The following is a 26,593-nucleotide window of genomic DNA, read 5'->3' on the forward strand; positions in this document are numbered from 1 at the left end:
TTTGCTATTAAAAACAGATAAAAGTAGATACTCCTTTTAAGAAATTAGAAGACTAATAGTGGGCTGGTGCACACCTGTAATCCCAGTGGCTGGGGAGGCTTGAGCCAGCCTCAGAAACTTAATGAGGCCCTAAGAAACTTAGCAAGACCCTATCTCAAAATAAAAATCATTTAAAAAGAGCTGGGGATATGGCTCAGAAGTTATGCACCCCTGGGTTCAATCCCAATACCAAAAATAAACAAATAATTAAATAGTAACCAAAAATAATAGTGAAAGAAATTAGGAAAACAGTAAACAATAAAAACTGTAATCACTATAATATAAAACAAAAGCAAACAGGATTGGATGAATTTTCAAAGTTGATTCTTCTTTAAATGGCCAATGAAAACTTTTCAAAGAATGAATTATGGAAAATGTATAGCAAAAAGAAGATATGAAATTATGATGAGAAAGAAGCAATAAGTTCAAGAATAAGAGAGACACAAAGAAACACTATAGAACATTACATGTTATCTACATTGATGAAATGTGCACACCCAAAGGAAGGAGTGAGTTCTTAAAAAATTAAATTACCCAAAGGTTTACAAGAGTAAATAGGAAACTCAAATAAGGCCATATAAATATTGGTAAGCTGTATAAAGATATGGTGGATACATAGCTGAATATTATCAGACGTTTAAAAGAATGGATAAGTTCAATGTTATTAAAACTGTTTAACTACAGAAAAATATGAAGAACTCACAATACATTTTTTGACAATTACAACTTTAATGTTAAAATTTGAGATACTTTAAAAATCTTTTTCTTTAATGGACAATGATGATTCTATCTCATTTCTAAGTTTAAATGTAAAACGAAGTACATAAAATATTAATAGCTAGCTCAGAACAGGATATCAAAGAATTAATATATTTGTAACAAAATAAGATTATAAAAGAATATATTGGTGGCCTATGATATGTCACAATTAAAAATTGTTCAAGATATCAACTGATTATACCATCAGATACTAAAAAAGCCAGCTAATAGAATTTTATAGTCATTTTTATTAGAAAACTCTTAAGAATAAGAATCAGTCAGTTTGTTTGTTTTTAGTACTGGAAATTTAATACAGCAGTGCTTTACCACTGAATTACATCTACATTTTTTAAAACATTTTTATTATGAGACATGGTCTCATGACATTGTCAAGGTTGATCTCAAACTTGTGATCCTACTACATCACTCTCGAGAAAGAATCACTGGGATTACAGGCATGTAAAATATAGATAATAATTTATAACTCATAATATTACTTAAGGGTTAAATGAGACTGAGTTCCAAAAGGCCATAGAAATTCTTAACACCATGCTTACAGTGATCCAGGTTTACTCTTAGTACTAAATTCTTCACTACTTGATAGTAATGTCTTTCTACTTACTAGAACATGGTGCCATGCCTAATGTTCATTTTGATATTTTCTGTGGAATAAAAAGTTTAATAGGGATTTATAAAATGAATAATTTGCTTATTACAGTTAATCAAAGACAATGAAAAGCAGAAACCTCTAAAGATATTGAGCATTTAACCTTTATCATTAGTAATCTAATGAAACACAATGGGACAAAATAGAATTTGCTGGAATTTTCTTCCATATTTCTATATAGAAAGGTGAATCTACCACTAAGAAATAACACCAAGGATCTGCTAAAATAATCTCATTGATATTTAATGAACTGCCCTAAATTGGCCTGATAGAAACCTACTGAGAGGAGAAACTCTCTTTAATCATTTCCAGTCTTATTTTGAGTGACGTCTGTGGATGCCCCTATGAAGTTAGACCCTAGTGAATTCCACAGTTGAACCTTTTAAAATTATACTTAAAAAGTTAATAATGATCTCAAATGCTTAATGAGTAGAAATTTGTGCTCTTTCGAATTTTTAGATTTAGTTTTATAATTTAAAAGAGTACTTGATTTTTCCTTTCTTTCCTTACTGATTTGTTACAAAAGGAGTTATCTTTTTGTGACTCCCAATAATACTTAATTCCCTTGGTGTTTTTAAAATCAGGAAAACTGGAGGTTTAGATTTAAAATCAGGGGATATATAACTAAAGAGTGATTCCAGAAATAAATGAAATGAAATGAAAGAACTTCTGAGATCTGGCCAGTTTTCCTTGCCTTTTTGTTAATCCTTTATGATTGACAAAACATAACATTTCAGGTAGAAATTTGCCAAAGGAATCAAAGTTTATGATGATTTCTTACTGTACCCTTTTCCCATCTATCCAGAGAATATTGAGAAGCACCTTAATTTATGGTTTATTCATGAGATTCAATGATTAATACATTTGGGTGGTTTCCATGGTAACACAATAATGTACTGTCCCCCATTTTTATTTACTTAACTATTCATACTAGTTTCCATTTTCATTTTCAGATATTTTTTCTTGCATATAAGAGTTTCATCTTATCTGGGTTTATCCAGGGGTACACATTAAGTTGCTGAGGTTGGCTTTGAATTTACAATCCTCCTGCCTCAGCCTCCAGAGTCATTGGAATTATAGGCATGTGCCACCACTCCCAGAATCTTATGTGTATTTAAAAGAATTTGGGGGGAGGGGGTGAATGCACCATCTCAATACCATAAGTCCCTTTAGAACTTTCCCATCTTTTCCTCTTAAATACACACACACACACACACACACATATGTATGCATGTGCTGGGTATGATGATGTGTGCCTGTAATCCCAGTAGCTTAGGAGGCTGAGGCAGGAGGATCATAAGTTCAAAGCCAGTCACTGCAATTTAGCAAGACCGGATCTCAAAAATTAAAAAGGGCTGGAGATGTGGCTCTGTGGTTAAGTGTCCTTGGGTTCAATCCCTAGTACCAATAAATAAATAAATATATACAATTTTTTTTCACACACATATGTTAATAATAGGGTTTGAATACAGCTAATTTACCTTTATCGCATGTTATTGTTTAATTGAAAGACTAAAATTTTATATTGTTTTACTTATGTTTTTATCCTTTAATATGAACATTTCTTAATTTGCTGTTTTCACAGAAGAGACATATACCTCAAGTGGTTATTATATTAAACATATTTCTTCAAATTGAGGTCATGTGGTAGATCATTTGGCAGTTATTGTTTGCCACTTCTGAAATAGGAGTTTAATCAACTGGTATGTAGTCTGGAGTTAGATTAATTTCTGTTTGGGGATTATGCTCAGTGTTTTAATGTCTGCCACCAGATGGGAGTGATGCTCTGTCTGTTATATGGCCAGCTGTGTTGGCCATGTTTTGAAACTTGATTAATGAACAGAGCCCTTTTAAACAGAAGGAAAAAGAAGTCCCAAATCTCAAAATGGGCTAACACTAGTGTCAGTGTGGCACTATGTAAAGTACCTATGCTTAGCCATAAATAATTTTACAACATAAGTACAAAAAACAAAAAGAACTTCAATTTGATGGATGATGTGGTTTTGCTGGATGAAATCATTGCATGTGACCTTCGTGGGTGGTGACTGCACAAGTATAAAGCCTTTCCTGTTTGGCACATGCACACCACTCTGAGCCATGTGACACATCACTTCTCTCCCCACCTTAGTTAGGACCAAGGACTACAAATCACAGCTGTGGAGTACACCATGGTCCAGGCAGCACATGCCTTTCCTCTTTTCTTATTATCCCAGGAAACCAAAGTGGAGGATTTAAGCATTAAGATGGGTTAGGAACTAACTTCCTTAATAATGACACTGTTATTATTTTCGGGACCCCCAAAAGACCACCAGAGACCAAGATCGATGTAAGCAGCAAAGAGGTGTTTATTGCAAGCTAGCTCGATCCTCCGCACACACACACAGCAACTGGTGACGCTGAGAGGCCCCGAGCCCAGGGTTTGCAGCATTTTTATACATTTTTTGGAGAGGGCAGGGACTTCACAAACATCATAGCATCCCTTAGCAAATCATCACACACCACGGGAAAATCAAATAACAACTCTAAAACATGATTAGCACATTCACTGGCGGGAACAAGTTGGGTAGGGGTGATTGGTCAGTACAAAAGGGGTATTCATTTGAACTGATTGGTTTAAGCCAAGAGGGGTGTACTGCTGAACTACATGATTTCCCAACATGTTATCAACCACCATAAACTACTGGGAGGGTCATCTGGCATCCCAGGTATTTCCCTGTCTCATGCTGATTGGTGGCTGCTAGGGGGTTGCAATGGATCCCCACCTAGCCTGACTGAGTCAGGGACACCTGGAGCAGCAGGTGGGAATGTGCCTAGGAGGCTTAGCAGGGTGGGAATGTGCCTCGGAGGCTCTGTGGGTCTTTCCAAGGACAAAGGTCATGTCCCTTCCTTGGACAGGCTTTGCTCTGAGATAGAGGCTGGTTTTTCAACACAACTAACTTTGGTATTTACTTTCAAAAATTCCTAGTTTAAATACACTATTTCATTAGTGCAAATAAAATAAATTCCACTTCATAGAAGATAAATGTCTCAAGTACTATGAAATGAGTGTGTTCTGTATATATTTATATTCTGAAAAAATAAACTACTCAGTTTATTATTTTCCTGATTTTAATTTTGGAAAGAGTTTTGAGTTTTCATCTTTACTTTACTTTCATCTATTCCACTTTCTCCTATAAGTAATACTGTGGGGCTCACTGAGGGTTTTAGTCCAAGATGATGAACTGTCTTTTCTAAATTGTTTTCATTGGATTCTTGTCAGTACTTCAAAGTCCTCACTGCTCTTGCCTCGGGAGTGGGAGGAGATCTTCTCCAAGAACATGCAACTGACCACAAATAATTCAGAACCTCTGAAGAGAAGAGGATGCTAATGCTTCTTGTGTAGCTGCTAAGTGCCTCCTGTCATCCTAGGTACTTCCAGCAGTTTTCAAAAACTCCTTGCTTCAATGTAATACTGTCAATATTATTTTCTTAGAGGTGGAAAAAGAGAGATTTAAATCATATAACAAAACTTCTAGGTTGAGTTAGGTGGAGTTTCTCTGAATCTTTTAAGGGAAACATAGACTGAAAATAATGAAATTTCTAGTACATCCACCACAGAGAATGTGTAGAGTGAAAAGGGAAGAGAGGAGGAAATAAATTAAGGGTGAGAAGGAAACAACTCACTATATTAAATAGCTAGAGGAAAAAGAAGCAAAAGAGGAAAGCATGGATTCCTACAGTGAAGGTGTGGTATCTTTTCTTGTTTCCATCGCCTAATTCTGGTTCAAACCTGCTGTTTGCTGACATGCATACATGGCCTAAACAAATTTCACAGTCCAAGGAAAAAAGTTAAACTAAAAACACATTTTCCCTATTATATGGCTAATGCATATGTACACCCCAGCTTAGCGAAAACTCTTTTATTCTGGTTAGCAGAAAAAGCAGGCCTGAACTGTTTTCCTTCTTGTGTATTTTTCATTTCAGTGAATATTTAGCCACCATTTTCAATAAAAAAAATGGAATTTAAAATTAAGTTTATAAATGAAAGTCATGTCAGAGAAGAATAATGGTTTTTTTATGTGCTTGAAATAAGATAATTAGTGAAATCTTATGCATGCTAATTCAAAAATTTCAAGGAACAAATTGAGGGAGGTTAGGTAGCAAAATCATTCCTAACGATATTGGACAGTATAGAAATCTTATCTGAACAAGAGACCAAAAAATCCATTATACCAAGCATGAGAATGCCTAGCAAAGTGACAGAATTACTTTTACTCAGGAAGCCCTCAACTGGCAAAGTAATTAAAGCTTGTCTGATATCTGAGCTAAAGGATAGGGGCATGTCAGCATACCTCCCTTTAGTTTCTTGTCTTCCCGTAGAAAGAAGAAAAGGTAAGCTTTGTTTTCACATAATTAAGGAGGGAAGGCCAGTGAAAGCAATGGGAAATCTAACCAGAAATTTTTCTTTCATTCTGAAAACAAAACTCTCAGTCATTCCTCTGACATGGATACCGTGGCTTGGGCATTACTGTGATGGGGTTTCTTTCATACCCCAGTGTCTGGGCCTTCTGACTTTGCTTTACCATGTGTCTCTGTGTAGGCTTTACATGTTCATGTTGTTCAGTGTCTAGACCTGGTATTCTTATTTTCTTTCTGCTGCCTTTTCTCCACCAGTGATTCTACCCATCCTCGTGGCTTTCCGTATCATAAGTATGCAGGCAACACTGAACTTTACATCTTCAGGTCACTGAGATGATCCCTATTCTCATACCTAAGGATTCTCCTTGCTTCTTGTATTCTCAGAGCTGCTCACCTCTCTCCAGCTCTGCTGCTGAAGTCCTGAGCCCCAAGCCCTCTCTCATTATGACGAATATAGTCACTTCTCAAATAATGTACCAGTCCTGCTTCTGTTGCCTGCCTGTGTATTCTCTATACAGTAACCCGAATAGTCACTGAATACTATGCATAATTTGGTCATATCATTCCTGTGTATAGGAACCTACAATTGACTGTATTTTTAGGATAGAATGAAATCTCCTGTGTCTTAATTTGCATCCTAACAATTGTCCAATGCTGGTTGGCCTTCAGTTTCCATGTTCTGGCCTCAGAGTCCTTTTAAATTTTTAAGCATTGCAAATGTTGCTCCCTTTGCATGGGCTAACTCCATTCTTCTGTTGCCTGGACTGACACCCTTACATTTTTCAGCTTTTATGGATCATTTCCCTGGTTTCACAGAGAACATTCCTGATTACCTTTTAAAAAAAATAAATAAAATAACACATGACTTCTGCTGCAACTCCTGTATGTTTTACTATTACTTTCAGAGAACTTACCACCATTTGTAATGGTCTTAAGGTTTTGTGTATATTTTCTATGACTTCTACAGTAGATAGGAAGCTCCATGAGGATGAGGAAAATGTCAGTCTAGTTCACGTATTTATCTCCAGTGTCTTACACATGGAATATATTTGTTAATCGTTGTTTAATTATTAAACCCTTTCCTTAAAAAGTTGCAATGTGTGTATTTTCTTTTGCCTGCCTCATTATTCTAAAACTAGTTAGTAGTTAAGAGTAATTATATGTTGCAGTATTTGTTTTATGAAGATGTTGACAATTTTAACGATTGTTTGTTGTGGGATTTCAAGGATAAAAATATTCATTAGCTTTTTAAGAATATATATCAGTGTTTTAATACCCAGTGGCCAAACTAAGCAAGTACATTTTGTTTTCATATATTTAAATCTGTAATCTTTTATCTTCATAAAAAAAGGCACAGGCAACAATAAATGTTGGTGACGATGTGGCGAGAAAGGTACACTCATACATTGTTGGTGGGACTGCAAATTGGTACGACCACTTTGGAAAGCAGTATAGAGATGCCTCAGAAAACTTGGAATGGAGCCACCATTTGAACACGCTATCCCACTCCTTGGTTTATACCCAAAGGACTTAAAATCAGCATACTACAGTAATGCAGCCACATCAATGTTGATAGCAGCTCAATGCACAATAGCTAAACTATGGAACCAACCTAGGTGTCCTTCAATAGATAAGTGGATAAAGAAAATGTAGTATATATATTCAATGGGATATTACTCAGTTTTAAAGAAGAATGAAATTATGGCATTTGCCAGTAAATGGATGGAGTTGGAGAATATCATGCTAAGTGAAATAAGCCAATCCCAAAAAAACAAAGGCCTAATGTTTCCTCTAATATACGGGTACTAATTCACAGTAAGGCAGGGGGTGGGGCATTAGAAATAATACAGTTATCTTAAATTAGGTAGAGGGAAGTGAAGGGAGAGGATGGGGATAGGAAGAATAGTAGAATGAAACAGATATTATTATTTTATGTATATATGTGACTACATGACCAGTGTGATTCTACAACATGTATACTCAGAAAAATGAGAAATTATGTCTCATCTATGTATGATATATCAAAGTGCATAAATACATTCTACTGTTATGTATAACTAATTAAAACAGTTTTTTTTAAAAAGGCATAGAATGCATATATATTCTATAGATATTCCATACATATATGTGTAACCCAGAGAAAAATCAATGTGTTTCACATTAAATACATACATATTCTCTGTGTTTGTTTGTGTGTTTGTGTGTTGTCTGTATACATTTATGTAGAGAAAATTAATGCATCTTTTCACATTGACTCTAAATAATATATGTTTTCTTTATGAAAAATAATCTTGCTGACCCTCCTATTTAGTGGCAGCTTTCTTCTCAATGAGTACTAATCAAAGGCATTTATGGGCCTTAAATACAATGTTGGGCAAAATAATCTTTGTCAAAGATTTTTAAAACATTATGAACTTCCTTTTATCCAACCTGGCATCTGAATACAGGTAACAGACATAGCAATTATCACTTCTGTGGCACTTAGTTGTGTATTCAAATAAATCTTCCCCTGACTACTTCTTGACCCTAGTTGCAATATTTCGCAAATTAAAGTTCAATAGTCTCAGGTAAATTTGAATATCAGACAAATAACAAATTATTGTGTTTTATAATTGTGTCCCATGCAATATTTGGACCATCTTTATACAAAAAAAAAATTATTCTTATTGTGCCAACTCTGAAAACACAGTTGCTTTTATTGCTAATTTGTAAGTTCTAGATAGTGCTGAATTTTGTGTTTCAAGAGGTTTTTTTATAGCAATGTGAGAAAGAAGAGATGGAGATATTGTTAGTCTTGTTTTTCCAGAATAATTTTTTGAACAATTTAAGTTCAAGTTCTTCTACAAGGTCTTTCCTCATTTGTGTTTCTTCTTTGCTCTCTCTCTTTTGCCATCTGCCTTTATTCCTACTCTCAATCCAAAAAGTACTTCTCTTAATCTCTGTAACTCTGTGGTGTCTCATTTTACATGTTCTTGGGAATTCTCTCCTCTTCACTTGCCATATGCTGACTAGCACCTGTGCATCCTTTAGTTCTTAGATGCTGCTTTCTTTAGTTTTTCTGACACCCAGGTAACTGGCTAGTTTTCCACTTTACTCCCAGGGAGTCCTGCAGTTCCCCTTTCAGGTATCATCCCACATGATTTAATTCCTGGCATTAAGTGCATGCTGTGTGTTTCTAAGTATGTATGCATGTTTATGTTGTGTTTCTGACTCATAAGACCACAAATTCCATGCTCTGAAAATCCTTCTGTTGGCATGGCAATGTAATGACGATTTAATAAATTTCGGTTGAGTGACTTAAATGATGAATATTTTTACTGACACAATAAGTGCCCTCCTCTGGAGAAATGGGACTCTGTCTTGCTCTCAGTCTTATTGCCTCTCTTCACCAAGGTAGGACTCCAAGCACAGGAGGGCTAGCATGCAGTTTTCTGGAACCACTTAATTGCAATTATTTATTAGATTATACTATCTTTGAAAAGTGTATTTTTAAAACAATTATTTTTATAGTTGTAGATGGACAGCATGCCTTTATTTTACTTGTTTTTTATGTGGTGCTGAGGATCGAACCCAGTGCCTCACACATGCTAGGCAAATGTTCTGCCATTGAGCTACAGTCACAGTCCTAAAAAGTGTTTTTTTTTTTTTTTTTAATTAATGGGATTGGGGAAATATCATTTTTACTGGTCAATTTTTTTACTAGTAATTTTGTGCTTTATGATCCCAACAGTGTTGGTAATTGTTGTCATATTATTTCTTAGGCTTAAAAAAAAGAAAGGGAGAATGGAAAATATGCTTGATTTTTAAAAGGTCTCCTGTAGCATGTTAGTTAAGTTTAAAAATGAAAAAATGTATAAATAACTTGAATATGATGTTATTACAAAATATAGCTATTTTTGTAAATGTGCTATGGAGCCCTATGGTAATGGCTGAGATGGTAATTTTGTTCTAAACTGCCGTTTTCAATGGCTTATTTAACACGAATTCCCAATTTACACTGTTGACTGAAACTTCTCAAGCTTGTTTTCATCCCCTAGGGAATTTTGTATAGAGATGAGACAAAAATCCTGTTAACTGACTTATTCAAGCATGGAAAAAATGATTTTCCTCCAACTATTAAAAATTTTGGAATATTTTGGTGATTTGCACAGTTTTAAATGGTTTCCAAAGTTTATTCTTCACATGGGCATCTTTCCCAGGAAGGACAGGCAGTGTGATTTAATAAAGTGTCTAAAAATTTAACATAGACAAACATTATAAAATATTAAAATATTAATTGAGGAACATATTTTTTTTAATTCAGTGTGGCTCATGTCATATCACTTTGGTAGACTGATATGAAAAGAATGCCAATTTTATTTTCTTTTGAAAACTAGTCTTTATCAATAGGTAGACAGTTTGTTAATAGAATTTATGGCTGACTTTAATGTCATGGGATTCTCTTTAATATTTTAATTTGCATTATTTGTTCCATTCTATTCATTGTCAGCTTTTCACTATTCTGTCACATACTCAGAAACCATGGAATCTGGTTATTGTAGTTTGTGTATGCTTCCTAGAATTTTAATGACTGTTCAGAAAGTCATAGATATTTAACTACACTAATCTGGGTAATGCTTGATAATGCTGAGATAGATTTTTCTGATATCACTTTAAATTTTTTTTACATAGAATCTGAGATAGGTTGTAAGGTGGCTAATTGATGTATCTGCCAAGATCTAAGTGGAGAGGAATAACTTCTACAATAAAAAAATCCAAAGAAGAATAACGTTAATTTTGCAGAAAGCTTTCTACAGTAGTTCTACCTGGTCTGAATGCTGTGGCAGAAACCAGGGAACTGGTTACATACCCGTTTTTATTCTTTGTGTTCAGAACTTCACTACTTTCCCCAACTTTACCTGCAAGTAGATGCAGACATTGAGCACGAGGGATGGGATGCGTATCCCTCCCAGTCCCAGCCCAGGAAAGCCTCCCATGTGTCCCCATTGGCTTTTGCCTTTTTAAGGCTTCATGCAGATGAAGATAGTGCCAAAACCCCATGTTGAAGCTGGTAGAGACTAAAGATGGAAGAAGCTTGGAAACCTGAACCCTGAGCTGAGAGTACCCACTTCAGACAGAGGGTCTAAATATGAAACAGGAAGGGACATCAAGTTTTGATTATGTTCAAAATGCTGTTTGTTCGTAAGCCACTGAAATTTTGAGTATACTTGTTGCAGCAGCAACTACCATTTCTCCTCTAACTTCTTTATTATTATAACGTAGATCGGAATAACAGTCTCTTATAGAAGGTCAAAATATATTTTTCACTTATGTAAAAGTCCAAAGTCGATTAACGAGGGGGTAGGTTGCTGCTTTCCTCAAACTAGCTCAGGGGTTCAGGGATCCACTGTGTTGCTTATATATCTTGCCATCCACCATTCTCTGGGATTCATGCTGATCTTTGTAGTTTTTAGTCACTCCTCACCACCCTATTCAGGTTTCAAATCATTAGAGGTGAAAAAAAAATGCAGGTGTGGCCTTTTCTTCAAAGGGTAAAATCTAGATATTAGACTTATCCTTTCTATTCCCATCTAATTGGCAAGCACAAAGTCACATAGCTAAGCCTTGCTGCAATAAAGGCATCAACGTCATGGTTCTATTACTTAAAAGGAGGAAACACATAATGGGTATTGTGGGAAGACCAGCAATCTCTGTGGCACACATTATTGAAATGAATTTTTGGTGCATATCTGAGGACCTACCACCTGAGGACCCACGGAATCAAACTTTTCTATTTTGGCCACTTAAGCATGAGACACATTCTCTCAGCCAACAGTACCTCATTACCTTGATTTTATGACGCTTCAGTTTAGATCTTTCTCAACGGATTGAGATCATCTTTGAACCAGTTGTGGTTATGCATTGAAAGCCAATGTCACCACAAACTTTGGAACTCTTTCTCAAAGTGCATGTGTGATGAATGAATTTCCCTGGACATACTTACAACCTATAAAAATGTATTATTCTTATGGTCTCCCTTTATAGGTTTATCTGTCTCCTGAAACTAGCTGAGCCACTTTGACATGACCTGAGGATAGGAATTATCTATTGACAGTGAAATCAATGTCACATTTACTTTTTTTTTCTTTGAAGGATATTTGTTAATTTATGTAATTCCTAATTTTCCCAAATAGAAGAAATACAAAATTGCTGTCTCTCAGAATTAAAGCTCTAGTTTTGTCCTTTGACCACCTTGTATTGAGACTTCCTAAATTCAAATGAAAAAGGAAGGGTTCACTTAATTCTTTCCTTCTACAGATGTTTGTAAAGGAACTGAAAGTGATTAAGTGATCAGAAGTTTAAGGCCAATAGCAAGGAAATGGTACACAGAGGATGGAGGTGGACTTCTGTTCAGGGCTTAGATTTAGAGCAGAAAGAGGTTTCAGGGATACCTTTTGTTTAGTGTTCCCTGATAATTTAGTTTAAAATTGAAATTTTAAATATTTTGTCTGTGTGAGTAGTGGTAAATTGGAACTATAACTCAATTTTTGGAAAAAGTACCGGTTTTAGAGTCTGTGTGATGTCTCCATTCCTACTTCCCATTCATGTTTAGCCAAGTTTGCTCTTCTCCATGTAACCCCCTTTCCTGTCCACAGACACCTCTTATCTTCAGTGTATTTCAGGGCTTCTTCTGCAGGATTGCATGCTTTACTGCAACTCAGGTCTGGGTGAACAATGATGCTTCAACTTTCCCAAAAGAACAAGCCTACCTCTTTATAGTCAGTGTTAAGTAAATAAACATGAGAAGATATGGTAGGATTCAGTGGGTCTGTCTGTGGAGAGTAATTTCTTCAGAAATGTAGTTGTGTAGACAGGATGAGGAACTGAGAACAAAGGAAGGTCCATACATTGGAGACATCCTAAACCAGGGCTTGGAAAGTCCTTGGGAGGTGCTCTACAGAAGAACCTAAACATAAGAACATTTTGGTCTAAGTTTTGATTCCCTGCTAATAAACAAGTGATCTTTAGGAAATTACTCTGGGCTTTTTTTTTTTTTTTTAATACTTATTGACTTCTTTGATGAGACAAAACCTGTTCCTTTAAAATGCCTTAGATCTAAGCTTCCATAAATGTGAGCAGCTTTAGAGACTGAGCCAACATTTTCTAGAATGTGTGGAGTTGTCAGCCCCATAATTAATATCCTACTCCTGAATTCCGGTATTTAAATTTTTGCTTTCAGAATTCTCTGTCTCTTAATTCCAGTTGAGGAAAATCAATGATAAATACTATTACTATCTATTACCAACAGAAGCTGCAAACATCTGATGCCCCCTTCTCTTGGGTGCCACTAATTCTTTCCTAAAACAGGCAGAGATAGACAAGTTATGTCTTTGTGCAGCCTGATTTGCACTGGAGACATCCAGATGTTTGGTTCTGTGATTCTGACACACAATGAGAATGTGTTAATTCAAACAATGTGATAATTCTTCAGATTTCTAGGAAACAAAAATCAACTAAAAACAACAGAACGTTCAGTAATCAAACTAGAAGTTTCCTTCTGCACTATGGCATTGTGTGGTCAAATCAAAAAGCTGCTGTGATGTGCAGGTTGGGTGATTCACAGAGTAAAACCTATACCACTCATCCTCAGACTTGATTCTCAAGGTCATTATTTCTAGTGATGAAGCAACCAAATTGAAAAAGAAAAGAAATTAGACAGCAATTTCAAATGATAGGCCTGTGAGAAGAAGAAATCAAGATTAATGAGATTCTACAAAAGCCGAGTGTCTTAAATTTAAGACTTGTCAGGGGACATCAGAACATATTAGAAAAACAAGACAAAGTTAGCTGTTAGCAAAGAGGAAGTAAAAGAAGTTAATAAAAGTTTTGTGAAGAATTATAATGTTTGAGAATAGCAGTAAATTTCTCATATTTTGCCTTTTCCTGATTTTTTTTTCCATTAAACATTTGTTTGGGGTTCTTTTTGAAAAAAAAAAAAATTCCTCCAATTTAAACTCATGCATTGGGTGAACCTATAAATGAGGGTAGTTCAGGGTTTTTCTCCTTGGAAATCTGAATGATGATTGTTATAGTAGACTGCATTGTGTTCTTGTCTCCTGTGCTTTTGGATGAGAAAATTGCAGAAAAAAAAAACAAACAGTAAAAGTATAGCAAATTCCAAAAAGTATAGCAAACTCCATTAGAAGTGAAAGGAGGGGGGAAAAGACACTCTAGAGAGAGAGTGGGTCTTCTCAGAGGACAGAGTGACAATGTGCTTCTTTTTTCCCAGTTTTATTGGGGGTCTTAGGGAAGTTTCCAGAGTCCTGTCCAGGCATTACCTTTAATCTTTTCTTTTTTTTTTAAGAGAGAGAATTTTTTTTTTTAAATATTTATTTTTTAGTTTTCGGTGGACACAACATCTTTAGTTTTTTATTTTTATGTGGTGCTGAGGATCGAACCCAGCGCCCCAAGTATGCCAGGAGAGCATGCTACCGCTAGAGCCACATCCCCAGCCCCACCTTTAAACTTTTGATAGAGAGTAGAACTGCCTCAAATTTTCAAGTCCCTGCTGAAACTGTAAGGGTCCCGCGAAACGTCGGAGAAAGAGACCACCAAGTGACCACTCATGCAATTGGCAGAAGGGGATTTATTGAACCAGCATGCTGGGGCTCCGTGCCCACTCAAGAAGGGAAAGCAGCCCAGAGCCCCGAGCAGGGGCTGAGCACTGCTTAAGTACACTTTTTGGGGAGGGCGGAGGGCTTTGTATACATCAGAACAAATCATCATGAGGCGCGGGAAAATTGAACAACAACTCCTAAACATGATTAGTTCATTCATTGGCGGGAACAGGTCAGGCTGGAGTGATAGGTCATTCCTAAGGAGAGTACACATTCAAACTGATTGGTTCAGGCCCTGCAAGGCCTACGTGCAACCACACAGACCCCTTCAGTTATTAAACAACCAGACAATCAGGGGAAATGTTTACTGGGCGGTTCTAAGCATTGTCTTAACAGCTACAGAAATTTCAGGTTTTGCAGGTAGCATAGAAACCTAACAATACCTCCTTTACATTTTAACTCAGACCTTGCAGCTTAGAAACTTTTACAACACCCGGTCTCTTACCCTTTAACTTTTACGCTTTAACTTCAATTTCTTTTACCCTTACAAAACCTGGTCTTACCCACAGGTACCCAAGCAAAACCCATGGTGGGGTGCAGATTTTACTATTATAATAACATGCTAAAGATCTAAAGGCAACTCTAGGCCCTTGGCCTTTGCTTATTTATAATCTGTAGACTTTGCTTTTACTTATCCTGTCTTCCTGAGTCCTGGAATCTTTGTTCTGTATAAAGGTCATTAAAGACCCCCTTCAGGGTAACTTGTGTTTTTATCATTAGGAAGGAGTCTTAAATTCCTTTGGTTTGAGTGAATAGCTTAAAGGATAGCAGGTTGTTTGTCAGGAATGTTGACTTATCATATTGACTTAAGCCAGGGTAGGGCCAGAATAGTCATAGATAAATTACTTTTTTTTTAATAAGAATATATGCAGCTAGTGGGGGGGTGCACTCTATTCCCTTAATTTCACTTCCTCCTGTGTTAGCTCCTTATCAATGACGACACCCTAAATTAAAATTCAGTCATGAAAAATGAAAAAAAAAATCAAAAGCCACTACCTCTTCCTAGCTAAGAAGTTTATGACTCACCCATTTTTGACCCATTGTGTTTTGTGGAGTCTGATTACTACAAAGGAGTTCTCTAATGCATGACCTGAAGGATGTCTTGCTAATGAAGAGGGTTTTCTGTGATAACAATTTTATTTTAATTCATTTTATTTTATTCTTAATGTGTAGAGAAGGCTGTATTTGATATTAGAGAATTTGCATTGAGAAGGCCTTACTTTAGGCAAAGCTGCCACAGGAAGTTTTCTTCTCTCTCTCCCTCCCCTCACCTCTCCCTCCCTCTCCTTTCCACCCTCCTTCCCTCTCTTTTCTCTCTCCTAACTGGTCATCTTTGGAAGTGTTTATCAGTGCAATTATCTCCTTTAAACTCTGTTAAATTCTAATACTGTTTGTGTAGTGCTTTCATCATAATGAAATCACTGTGTCCCCTTAGGTTCAGGTTTGCACAGCAAATTAAGCACAAAATAAGCAAGACCGCCTGGATTAGGATTCCAAAGACAGTTTTCATTGTCATATTAGCAAACTCTTTGGCTGAAAGTTGGGAACCCCCAAATGAAAATGCTCTTCTACAGAAACCTGCAGAGATGCAGGAATGGATTGAGACCTTATATTTGGAGGTCTTTCCCCCCCTCCCTTGATCAGAAAGGATCCTCAAGAAGGAATCTGAGGGAAGAAGCAAAGACTCCTAAAAACTGAAAAGGTCACTTGAATTTCTTTACTATGCAAACCCTAAAGCAGAGTTTCTTGTTCTTATTTTTCCCCATACAAACCACTTAGAAAACAAATAGGTCTAACTTTGTCTATATTTCGTATGTGGATTTTAAGATAAAGTAACCATATTCTATAAATCTGATAATATACACACTGGAGTAGCTCAGAATGTACTAACTCTAGTAGTTCATGATGTAGTCTTTCTTAGGCCTTCACAAATGTTTGGCTTTTGTGTGCTCCTGGGAGATCATTAAGGCAAGAACATTTGACATTTTCTTTTTTCTTCCCACCCCATGGTGTGTCTTTGTATTCATGTTAAGAGAGTTAGATAGACATGTTATTTCAAATGAATTTCCAATACTTTGCTTTTTCCTGGAGGGTCCCAACCCCCACCTGTCATTGAGCATTTATTTGGAATTCTTTTGAATAAACAGTCCTCCAATTTAAACTCACTGGGAGCCTGTTGAATTATTTGTTCTTAAATAAATGAGAATCTGTAGGTCTTTACATAATGTCATTTGGCAGGAATGGGTTAAATCCAAACCTTTACGTTGGGAAGGTATCTAAAAAGTAAATTCTCAGAATGAAATTATAGTTCATCATTCCATGTCCTATTATTCTTTGACATGAAAATGAATTATGCCTTTGTATGTTAATAGTCAGTTATTTTATTGCTAACTGTTCATGTAGAAGTATAATCAATCTTAGCACACTGAGCGGTTCCTGGATATTGTGCTATTTCTAGAAGACATTTATTAATATATTCACATTTGTACAGCAAATTAGGCACATCCATGAAAACTATAGAAAAGGATGATTAAGCTTTAATGCAAAATTTGTAGTATTTTAATTAACTATATATTATTCTATATACCAACTAAAATCCATAACAGTAAAATCCTGAACATTTTTCTCTTTTCTGTCATTTTGAAAAATCATGGAATCTCGTTCCGTGTTTTTGTCTAGCAGGTGGACTTTGGATAGTTTAGTGATTTTAAGATATTTGAACATCAGTGCTTTAGATAATTTGTTTCTTTCACATGTTTTCAAATTGTTAGTTTTCTGAATGCTTACCACCTTTTCTGCTTACACATCTACAACACTGAATAAAAGTATAACATTTCTTATTGTTATTGAAAGCTCCAACCTTGTCCCTAATGCCAATTCAATAACAAGGACATGGTTTTGAGAAAAAGGAAAAAAAGAAGGTTTATTGCTTTGCTAGTAAAAAGGAGGCACAGAGAATTTTTGTCCCAGAAGCTATGATTCTGCCCATTAGGGGGATCAGAGGGTTTTTGTTTGTTTGTTTTTAATGAATTCAAGGCCACATTCCAGGTGTGCCCTGACTTGGGGGGTAGGGTGTCCCAGGGGTGCTCTTATGGGGTGTTGAAATTCACTTGTTATTTTGGGAGATGGTTACTTCCTAGATTTTCTGGTGCCATCCTTTACTCCGGTGAGTGCATGCTCAAGGACAGATAACTAGGCCTAAGATGGGGAGCAAAGATAACCCTGTCTCCCTAATCCTGTTAGGGAAGGGGAGAAAAAGAAGAAAGGGGAGGAGGAAATGTCCCTTTTAAAATCAGCCTCAGAGCTCTAAGGACTATATTCAAAAGGCGAAGTGCACCACTATTACATTATTAATGTTCAGTATGCTTTTGAATCCAGGTTTTTGGGAATGAGGACTTGCTCCTTGAATATTCCTTTCTTCTGTCAACATAATGTCCTACTTAACTTTGCTCATAAAGGAAATGTACCTCTCAGACACTAGTAAGCCAGTATTTATATAATGCTTCCCACAATTTCACCTTCTAGTAAAAAAGATAAAAACAAAAAAGATGTCTATTGAAAATGAATGGCACATTATTACCAAGTTAAGTGACAAAAAACTACCTGCTATTTCAGATTATAGATGCAGCAACAATAATACAGATTATAGGTTTATTTTTTAATGTACAGTGTAGCATCTTGGCTGCTGTGCTTTTCTAGATTTGTAAAAGGTTTTATCAGATCCGTGAAGCTGAAAGTTCCCAGTGAAGTAGAAGAGGGGATGTGGAAGAGTTAATTAGGAGGACTAGATCACAGAATGAGAAAAGGACAGATGCAGAATCTGCAACTTCCACCCTCAAATTGCCAATCCTAGGACACCAAGTGAAAAGGGTGTGTGGTTGTGTAGTACCAGGTGTGGTGACCTTGCAGGAAAGACCTTAAGATCTACTGACAGATCCTGATCACATTAAGAGGTATTAATAAGTTTTGAACTATTTAACAATTTCAACTTTATTTGGTGTTGCCCTTTTGGGAACTATTTTAAGCATGGGATAATAAGACCAGTACTTATTTTTTTTTTAAATTCTTAAAAATGCATTTTTAATTGGCAGATAATATTTGTACATATTTCTGGACTACAGAGTGATAAATTAATGCATATGTACAATGTATGATGATCAGATCAGAGAAATTAGTTTTTCCAGATTCCTAAACAATGTTCCTTTCTATGCAGTGGGTGAAAGGCTAGTGGAGTGATTCACCTGAGATGATGGCAACTCAACCAAGAGATTCTATTGGGGGAGGAGGGTGCCCAAAGGGGAAGAAAAGGAGAGGAAGAGGGCAGAAAGGGAGAAGAAGAGAGCTGCAGAAGAGAGCAGAGAGCATCAGCTTAAGAAGGGTTGATTGGCGACTTGGTGGGTGCTGATTGGCAGGGTGACTCAGGACTAGATCACAGAATGAAAAAAGGACAGATGCAGGATTTGCAAGCAGACACCATACCCTGTGGGGATTGGTGGAGAAAACTTTTGACTTTGGTGCCCTTTGCAGAGGAGGGGGAGGGGTAAGGGATTACATGATGTTCTTCTTGCCAGGTGAAAACTTCAATGAGGAGAACCTCCCCGCTGCCCCCATGGGGGAAATAAAACCAAAAGGCAAGGTCTCCCACACACCTAACAGTGGGAACCTTCTAACTTTTTTATTCCAGTTTCATAAAACATAAAATAATTTGTGTTAATTACAGTCAGAATTGATTCAGAATTGATTCCTTCTATCAAACTGTATTTTGGTAGCCATTCTCAGACCTCCCTCTATTCCCCTTCCTGATAACCTTCCTAGCAGCTGGTGATCACTCTCAGCTAGTGACCACTGTTCTCTCTACTTCTATAAAACCAGCTTTTTTTGGCTTCCACATGTAGGTGAGAACATGTGGTAATTCTATTCCTAGTTTATTTCACTTAACAAAATGTCCTTTAATTCCACCCATGTTGTTGCAAATGATATGATTTCATTCCTTTTTGTGGCTGAATAATATTCTCTTCGTGTGCGTGTGTGTGTAATTTTCTTTAATTCATTCATCCATGATTGGGGACCTTGTTTGAGTCCATTTATGAGCTACTGTGAATAGCACTGCAATAAATATAAAAGTTCAGGCATCTCTCTCATATACTTACTTAATTTTCTTTTTATGTTTAGCCAGTAATGGGATAGTTGGGTCATATGGGCATTTTATTTTAATTTTTTGAGGATCCCCCAGCCTGTTTTCCGTGATGGCTGCAGTAACTTACATTTCCATCCATAGTACATAAGTGTTTCCCTTTCTGTGTATCCTCACCATCATTTGTTATCTTTTTCCTTATTGATTATAGCCATGCTAACCAGGGCCAAGTGATGTCTTACTGTGGTTTTGATTTACATTGCCATGATGATTAGTGATGGTGAGCATTCTGAGGTACTTGTTGGTCATTTGTATATCTTTTGAAATGTGTATGTAGATCTTTTTTTTTTCATTTTTAAATCAGATTGTATTTTTCCTGATGAGTATTTTGAGCTGCTTATATATTATGGATATTGATCTCTAGTTGGAGGGATTTTATGAACATTTTCTCCCATTTTTCAGGTTGTTTCTTTGTGCTGTTGAGTTTTTCCTAATGCAAGCTCATTTGTCTAATATTATCCCATTTGCTTTTATTATCTGTTGTTTTGGGGATTTTCCCCCAAAATAATTGTCTATAGTAATATCTTAAAATGTTTATTTATTTATTTATTTTCTTATTTATTTACTTATTTTGTTATTTATTTTATTTTCTAGTAGTTCTTTTATTTAGATGTCAGGTCCATTTTAAGTTAATATTTTTGAATATAGTGACAAATATGTATGTTTTTGTCACCTTGGTTGAAGATCAATTGCATGCAGATGTGTGGATTTATTTATGAGTTCTCTGTTGCATTGATCTGTGTGTCACTTTTTTTATGCCAGTACCATGCAGTTTCAGTCATAATAGCTTAGTAGTATATTTTAAAGTCAGGTATTTCAATGTCTCCTACTTCGTTCCTTCTGTTCAAAGTTACTTTAGCTTTGGAGGGTCTTTTGTCCATTCCATATGAATTTTATGATGATTATTTTGTTTCTGTAAAGGATGCCATTGGCATTTTGATGATGATTGCATTGAATATGTACCTCTTGTAGGTTTTCTTTTAATTTTTTTTAATTTTTGTTAAGTTATTTGAAAAGACCTGTCTTTAGGGTCAGAAATTCTTTCATTTGCTTGTTCTAATCTGTTTTTGGAGTGCTAGGTAGGGCAACTTCCAGTGCCTGAAGGTTATATGGGCCTTTGCAGGACCTGGGTGGGTAGAGCTGCTCAGGGTGGGTTGCCCAGCTGATTCCCAGGAGTGGGTGTGCGGGAATGGCTGCTTCCAGGCTAAGGATGAATACACTCTCAAGATGGCTTTATGTAGCAGGAGCTTGGGTAAAGGAAGTCACAATGGGGCTAAACGTTTTCTCTGGGATAGTGCAGTAGTATGTATTCCCTGGAAACTCTCCAAACTAGGTTCAGGGTATGTGGGCTGCAGGCTTCTGAAGAGCAAACACTTAGATTTCATTGGCATTAGTGGGGACTACTGAGGGGCCTCCCTCTTACTCATTTATGCTCTGTTAATTCCCTTTGGGTTCAAGTTTGATCTCAAATAGGGAGATGGGATGTAAATGCTGTTACTTTAACACCTTTTTCCCCCTCAGTACTGATGATTCAGCCCAGAGGCATTCTACCACTGAGTTACGTCCCTACCCCTTTTTAGTTTTTATTTTGAGACATGGTCTCAATAAGTTGCCCATTGTGACCTTTAACGGGTATCCTTCTGCCTCAACGCTCCCTAGTAGCTGGGATTACAGTGACTACCACTGTGCCCAGGTTGATCCCTTCTTGCCATTCTTGGTCTCTGTTCCTCTGTCAAATCCCTACTGCAAATCCTATTGAAGTGTCCGTCAAGCAATACAATAAAATCATAGCTATTGCTTCCTTGATTTGGTAATGGGAAGCATAGGGGATCCTGTAGTCTTCCAGCTAACTGACATCAGTCTAATGATAGTAATTGTTAAATGAATTAAATGAAAAATAACTTAAGTGTTGGTATATGTATAGGATCAAATATCTGGTAGTTAAAACCATCAAATACAAATAGTTTAAGTTTCTTCTCACTGGTGACTTCTACAGTAAAACATCATTTTGGAAGAAAATAAAACTGATTTTTGAAGTTAGTTTGATCTCTTAATAGGCTTAAAAATGCATGAATTAATAAATGAAGCCCTGTTTCAATATTCATGGCTTAATAATTTCGGTGCCTTATGTCTCCCACTTGTGCATTCCATAGTGGATTCTTTCCTGATCTCTATAATCTTAATTTGAAAATACTAATTTTTTTTTGGCTTAAACTGATACATCAACACAGGGGTTTTGGACAATTTGCATTTAGTTGATTGAAGCTGAGTTTTGTGACTAATTCTTTTGACTTTGGATCACGTATTTAGTTCTGTCTCTGTCATGTTCTGTTTACTTACACTTTGGAGGTTAATTCTGGTTTCAAGATGTTTCATTTTCATTTTTTTGCATTACTTTGTAATTCATATTTCCCTTTCTACCCTCAAAATCAAGGCTGTAAACAAGTTTTCTCACATTTTTTGGCCAACATTTTAAGAGTCGTATCAATAGATAAAAAGCTGAAAATTAGAATATATGTAAATGAAATATACTCCTCTGCTCATACTCTGAAGAAGCAAGAACTTCTTTCTGCACAGACTAGGATGGCAAATGCTTGGGTTCAGTGAGCAAATGGAGAAGGTGCTTGCAGAGATGCAGCCTAATGGGTTGTTCTTAGGAAGAGCATGTTGTTTCTGGCCGAGGACCCTTCTTATTCTACGTCTACTATGTTAAAATGCAATAAAGATGAGGAAGTGAAATGGAGTGAAGGCCCACTGTGGGCCAAGGCTGAATCACAGAACAAGTATTTTTGGCTTGATTTAGTTCAGCATAGCTTACATAAATGATAGCACAAAAGCATTCTGTGCTATCAGACAAGCCGCCATATTCATGTTTCTGAGCACTTTCCACCCTTAATACTCTTCCATCCATTTGTAGTCCCGATAAATTTTTTTTTTAAAAGACAAACATTTCTGATCAATAAAATACATTGTTCAAGTAAATAGACAGGTATGTGTGTGTACATATGTATGTAACATGGAGGAAAAAAGAGAAGGCAAACTTAGGAAGAATGCAGGGAACAAAGATTAATTTTTTTAAATGACCTTTATCTTTTTTTAAAAGGAATGGGTTTTCTACTTCTTAAGTGCCAGAAGAAATACTGAGAACACATGAGATAATGCCTGGAACCTCTTAGTGCTTGGCACATAGTAAATGCTTAATGTATTTTTTGCTACTATTTTGAGAAGAAATGCCATATTATTTCTAGTCTAAACTTAGGATAAATGCAATTTGAAAGCAATATAGGACTCACTAAGATTTTGCAGTTCTGAGTCTTGGCTTTCTGTCCTAGATGCTGAGAGATAGAATCTCACATTGCATGCATATCTCCTATGCCATAGGGGATTCTGTTATCTGAAGCTAAAATGCTTTCTTTTTGTAGGCAAACTAAGAGAATGTGTATGCACAGTGAAAGATAAACAAGCACAAGGCTGGCAAATTAATTCACAACTCAAAAGAACAAATTCAATTTTCTCCATGTACACATTTAGGAACTAAACAAATACCTGTTTTCTATAATGAAAAGTTCTTTTAAAAAGTATGTTCTGCAAGGTGATGGGCATCCAAAGCCTCTTGGCCAAGCCCATGTTCCTTAAAAATTAACAAAATTCCTAGTCCCCAGTTGGGTTCCCGAAAGGCATAATTATTCAACTATCACTAATGCACCCATTAGCCTTAGCACCATGGAAAGTCAATAGGAAACATATTTCTCTAGGAAATAAAAACAGAATTTTAGAAATCACTTACTCATGATCATTAACAATAATCACCAACATTAAAGCAAATATAATCAAGTGAAAAAGAATACAACTTGAAAAGTCGTTATTTTCTTAATTTAAATCTGTTCTAATAAACTTGTTATTTTTAAGGAAATATGGAGAAAAATAAAAATATCCTAATGAAAAGTGAACTTTTTGGAAAATATGAAAAGGATATAATTATCCTGGGGTTTTTTCTTTTTTCTGTTTATTTTTTCATCATATAAATAAACATACATTTTAGAAAATCTGAAATATCCAAACAAAAATTCAGAAAGCAGACAATAAAATTAAGATGATTACCTGAAATGTTGATTTATTCTAATATTTTCCTATACAAAATTTTACCATGACTGAGATAAAAAAATTAATTTGTTTTATATCATTAATATGTGCCCATGCCATTAAATATTCTTCCAAATGACTTACCATTTTGAATGTTATTGTATTGGATTTCCTTTTGAAGATTTTGCTTAATTTTTCATTGCTTAGATATTTACTGTTTTCCCAGTTTTTCTTTATTGTAGGACTAATTATTATACTTGTTTGTTTGTTTTGGTAGCAGGGATTGAACCTAGGGGCACTTAACCACTGAGCCACATCCCCAGGCCTTTTTAGATTTTATTTTGAGACAGGGTCTCTTAGTTGCTTGGGATCTTGCTAAATTGCTGAGACCAGCCTTGTACTTCCAATCTTCCTGCCTCAGCCTCCTGAGCCACTGGGATTATTAGGCTTGCAGCACTGCGTCTGGCTAATTATTATACTTGTCAACAACATATTGTATGTGTCGTGTTTGCTTGACTTTCCAATATAAGAATATACTTCATCATTCTTTTTTGAATCCCTTAAAATAAATTTTAAAATAAAGGGTTATCATTATCTTTTAAAAATATAAACATGGATTTTCATGTATTTGAGTTGTTCAAAGTATAAAAATAGATTTTAGATTTTAGCTCTTTAGGGGGAATCAAGTAATATATAGTACTATATTAAGACTATAAAAGGGAATGGGAAACAATGAAGTGTAGTGATTTTTGTGCCTTAAAAAAAAAAGAAATAAAAATTCAACTTATCTAGAAAGAACTGTTTTGTTTCTTTTCCCCTGTTAATACAAAATAAGAAAACATTTTCTTCAATGACTTCTTTTAGCATCTAAGCACAGTAATACTGTTTGTGTGAATTTGTAAATAAATGAGTGACCATTCATCTTTTATAATAGAACACACTCATTTTTATCTTAATATTAGTTTTTCTTTCTCTTTGTGTATACGTGTGTTTGTGTGTGTGTGTGTGCTTCTAGCATTTCTTCTGAGTATCTAATTCCTTTTATGGTCTATTCTTTGTGTGATTATATCCACTTTTATTATAATATATCTACTTTCTTGAAACTGACTTTTCTTCTGTTTTTGTATTTAATTTTCTAATAGGCCACATTTAATCTTTATGATTGTATTTTCCCCTTTTGGAAATATTATTCTATTTTGTGGCCTTAAGTGATAATTCAGCCACCAACTATTGAACTTCAAACATGCATAGATCAGTTCTTAAATTTTAGTAGTTCCTAAACTTGAAGGGAATCACTCTAGGGGCTCATTTAAATGCAGGTTGCAGGGTATCATTTCCTGAATTTCTTGTTTGGTAAATCTGGGGTGATAATTTGTAATTTTAAAATCACCCAGTGTGATCTGATGCATGTGCTTCCTGAATCACATTCAGACAAACTGTATATTCAGATAAATTTGACACCTTTACTTCCACTGTAGTTCGTAAAATGTCAGTGATTTGTATGGGAAGAGCTTCTCAAAGAAGTTATTGAGCTGGGCCTTGTGGGTCAAGTTTGGTTTGTTTGAGAGATGGCAACATTTCACTTTAAGGAGAAATACAGGCTGAACTCCAAACCCCTCATCTTCCGTCTTTGCTGTGTGGCGCCTACTCTGTAACTTCCGTTTATGTGTGTCATGTTGACTCCTCTGTCTACTGTTGCCTAGTCCATGAATGCACCACTTTTTGAAGAACTCATAGGACAGAAAAGAGTGGGTAAGACATTTCTAAGTGGCATGACCCTAGAGTCAATCATTGTGTAAATGAGAATCCCATATTGATAAATAGGGAATATTTTTATAAAGTACTGTCTAGTAAAAACAGTCTCATGTTTACTTTCAAGATGGCAGATCAAAGATACAAAAAGGAAATGTCAATAAGAGAAGACTTAGGGTTGCTAATGCCACAAAAATACTTCAGTACACTCAGGTCAGGTTTTTCCTTGACACTTTTTGTAATTGACAGTCAAAACTTAAAAATTCAAGAAATGATCATAAGGTTCTAAAAATACCTGGTTCTGAGAGTTATGTATGTTATTGTGTGTTTTTCACAGTTTCTGTATGTCATTTGCAGTTGAGTTTGAGTTCCATCTGGAGCATAGGATGCATTTATCAACTAACTTTGGCTACTGCTGTTTGGGATAATTCTAGTTGTTGACAGAATATATTAGCATTGGTTTTCTTATTTTTAAGTATCTGGGATAGGACAGTACTTGTATATTTAAAAATAACAGCTGGGATATTGTCAGTGACTTGTTTTTAGTTGTATGTATGTGGATTAGTTGAATAATGAGCTCCTTTTATGTGATAGAAAACATGAAAAAACAATAAATGTCATGAATCCAGTATCCAAACTGAATTGATTTCTTTACAATTTACTTTTAGCTGAAGAAAAACAAAAGAAATAGTTGTCCAGTGCTCTAACAGAAGGCATTGTATAATGGAGAGAACTGGAAGTGTGTAATTAGTATTGATTCCAACTGTAAGAAACCAATATCGCCTAATTTTATGGCTAAGGATAATGCATATTTCTTCTCAAAATATTAATGGACTTAGGATTCTGGTTAAGAGAGTGGAGAAACCCTGTAGGTAATATTAAAATCGGGCACTTGTTCTTCTCTTAAGAAAAGATCTATGCTGACATTGACTGAAAAACTATTTATGGCTTTGCAATTATGCCATTGCTCTGTAGTTTATTAAAAAAACACAAATACATGGCTTTATCTCATTGCTGATATATATATATATATATATATATATA

General features: G+C 35.6%; 1 protein-coding gene and 1 long non-coding RNA gene across 5 annotated transcripts in view; one reads left to right on the plus strand and one right to left on the minus strand.

Moving 5' to 3' along the window:
• The window catches only part of Ctnna2 (catenin alpha 2), a 992,415-nt gene that overhangs the window by 16,211 nt on the left and 949,611 nt on the right, over positions 1 to 26,593 (plus strand). The gene's annotated exons all lie outside the window — the stretch shown is intronic.
• LOC125611837 overlaps positions 9,251 to 26,593 on the minus strand; it is a 26,918-nt gene continuing 9,575 nt past the window's right edge. The window contains exons 2-3 of the long non-coding RNA XR_007342071.1: positions 11,839 to 11,849; positions 9,251 to 9,262 (exon numbers count right to left, since the gene is read on the minus strand). This is a non-coding gene — a long non-coding RNA (uncharacterized LOC125611837). The remainder of the gene's footprint in view (positions 9,263 to 11,838; positions 11,850 to 26,593) is intronic.

This window comes from Marmota marmota, unplaced genomic scaffold (assembly GCF_001458135.2).
Source record: "Marmota marmota marmota unplaced genomic scaffold, marMar, whole genome shotgun sequence".
NCBI classification, from domain to species: domain Eukaryota; kingdom Metazoa; phylum Chordata; class Mammalia; order Rodentia; family Sciuridae; genus Marmota; species Marmota marmota.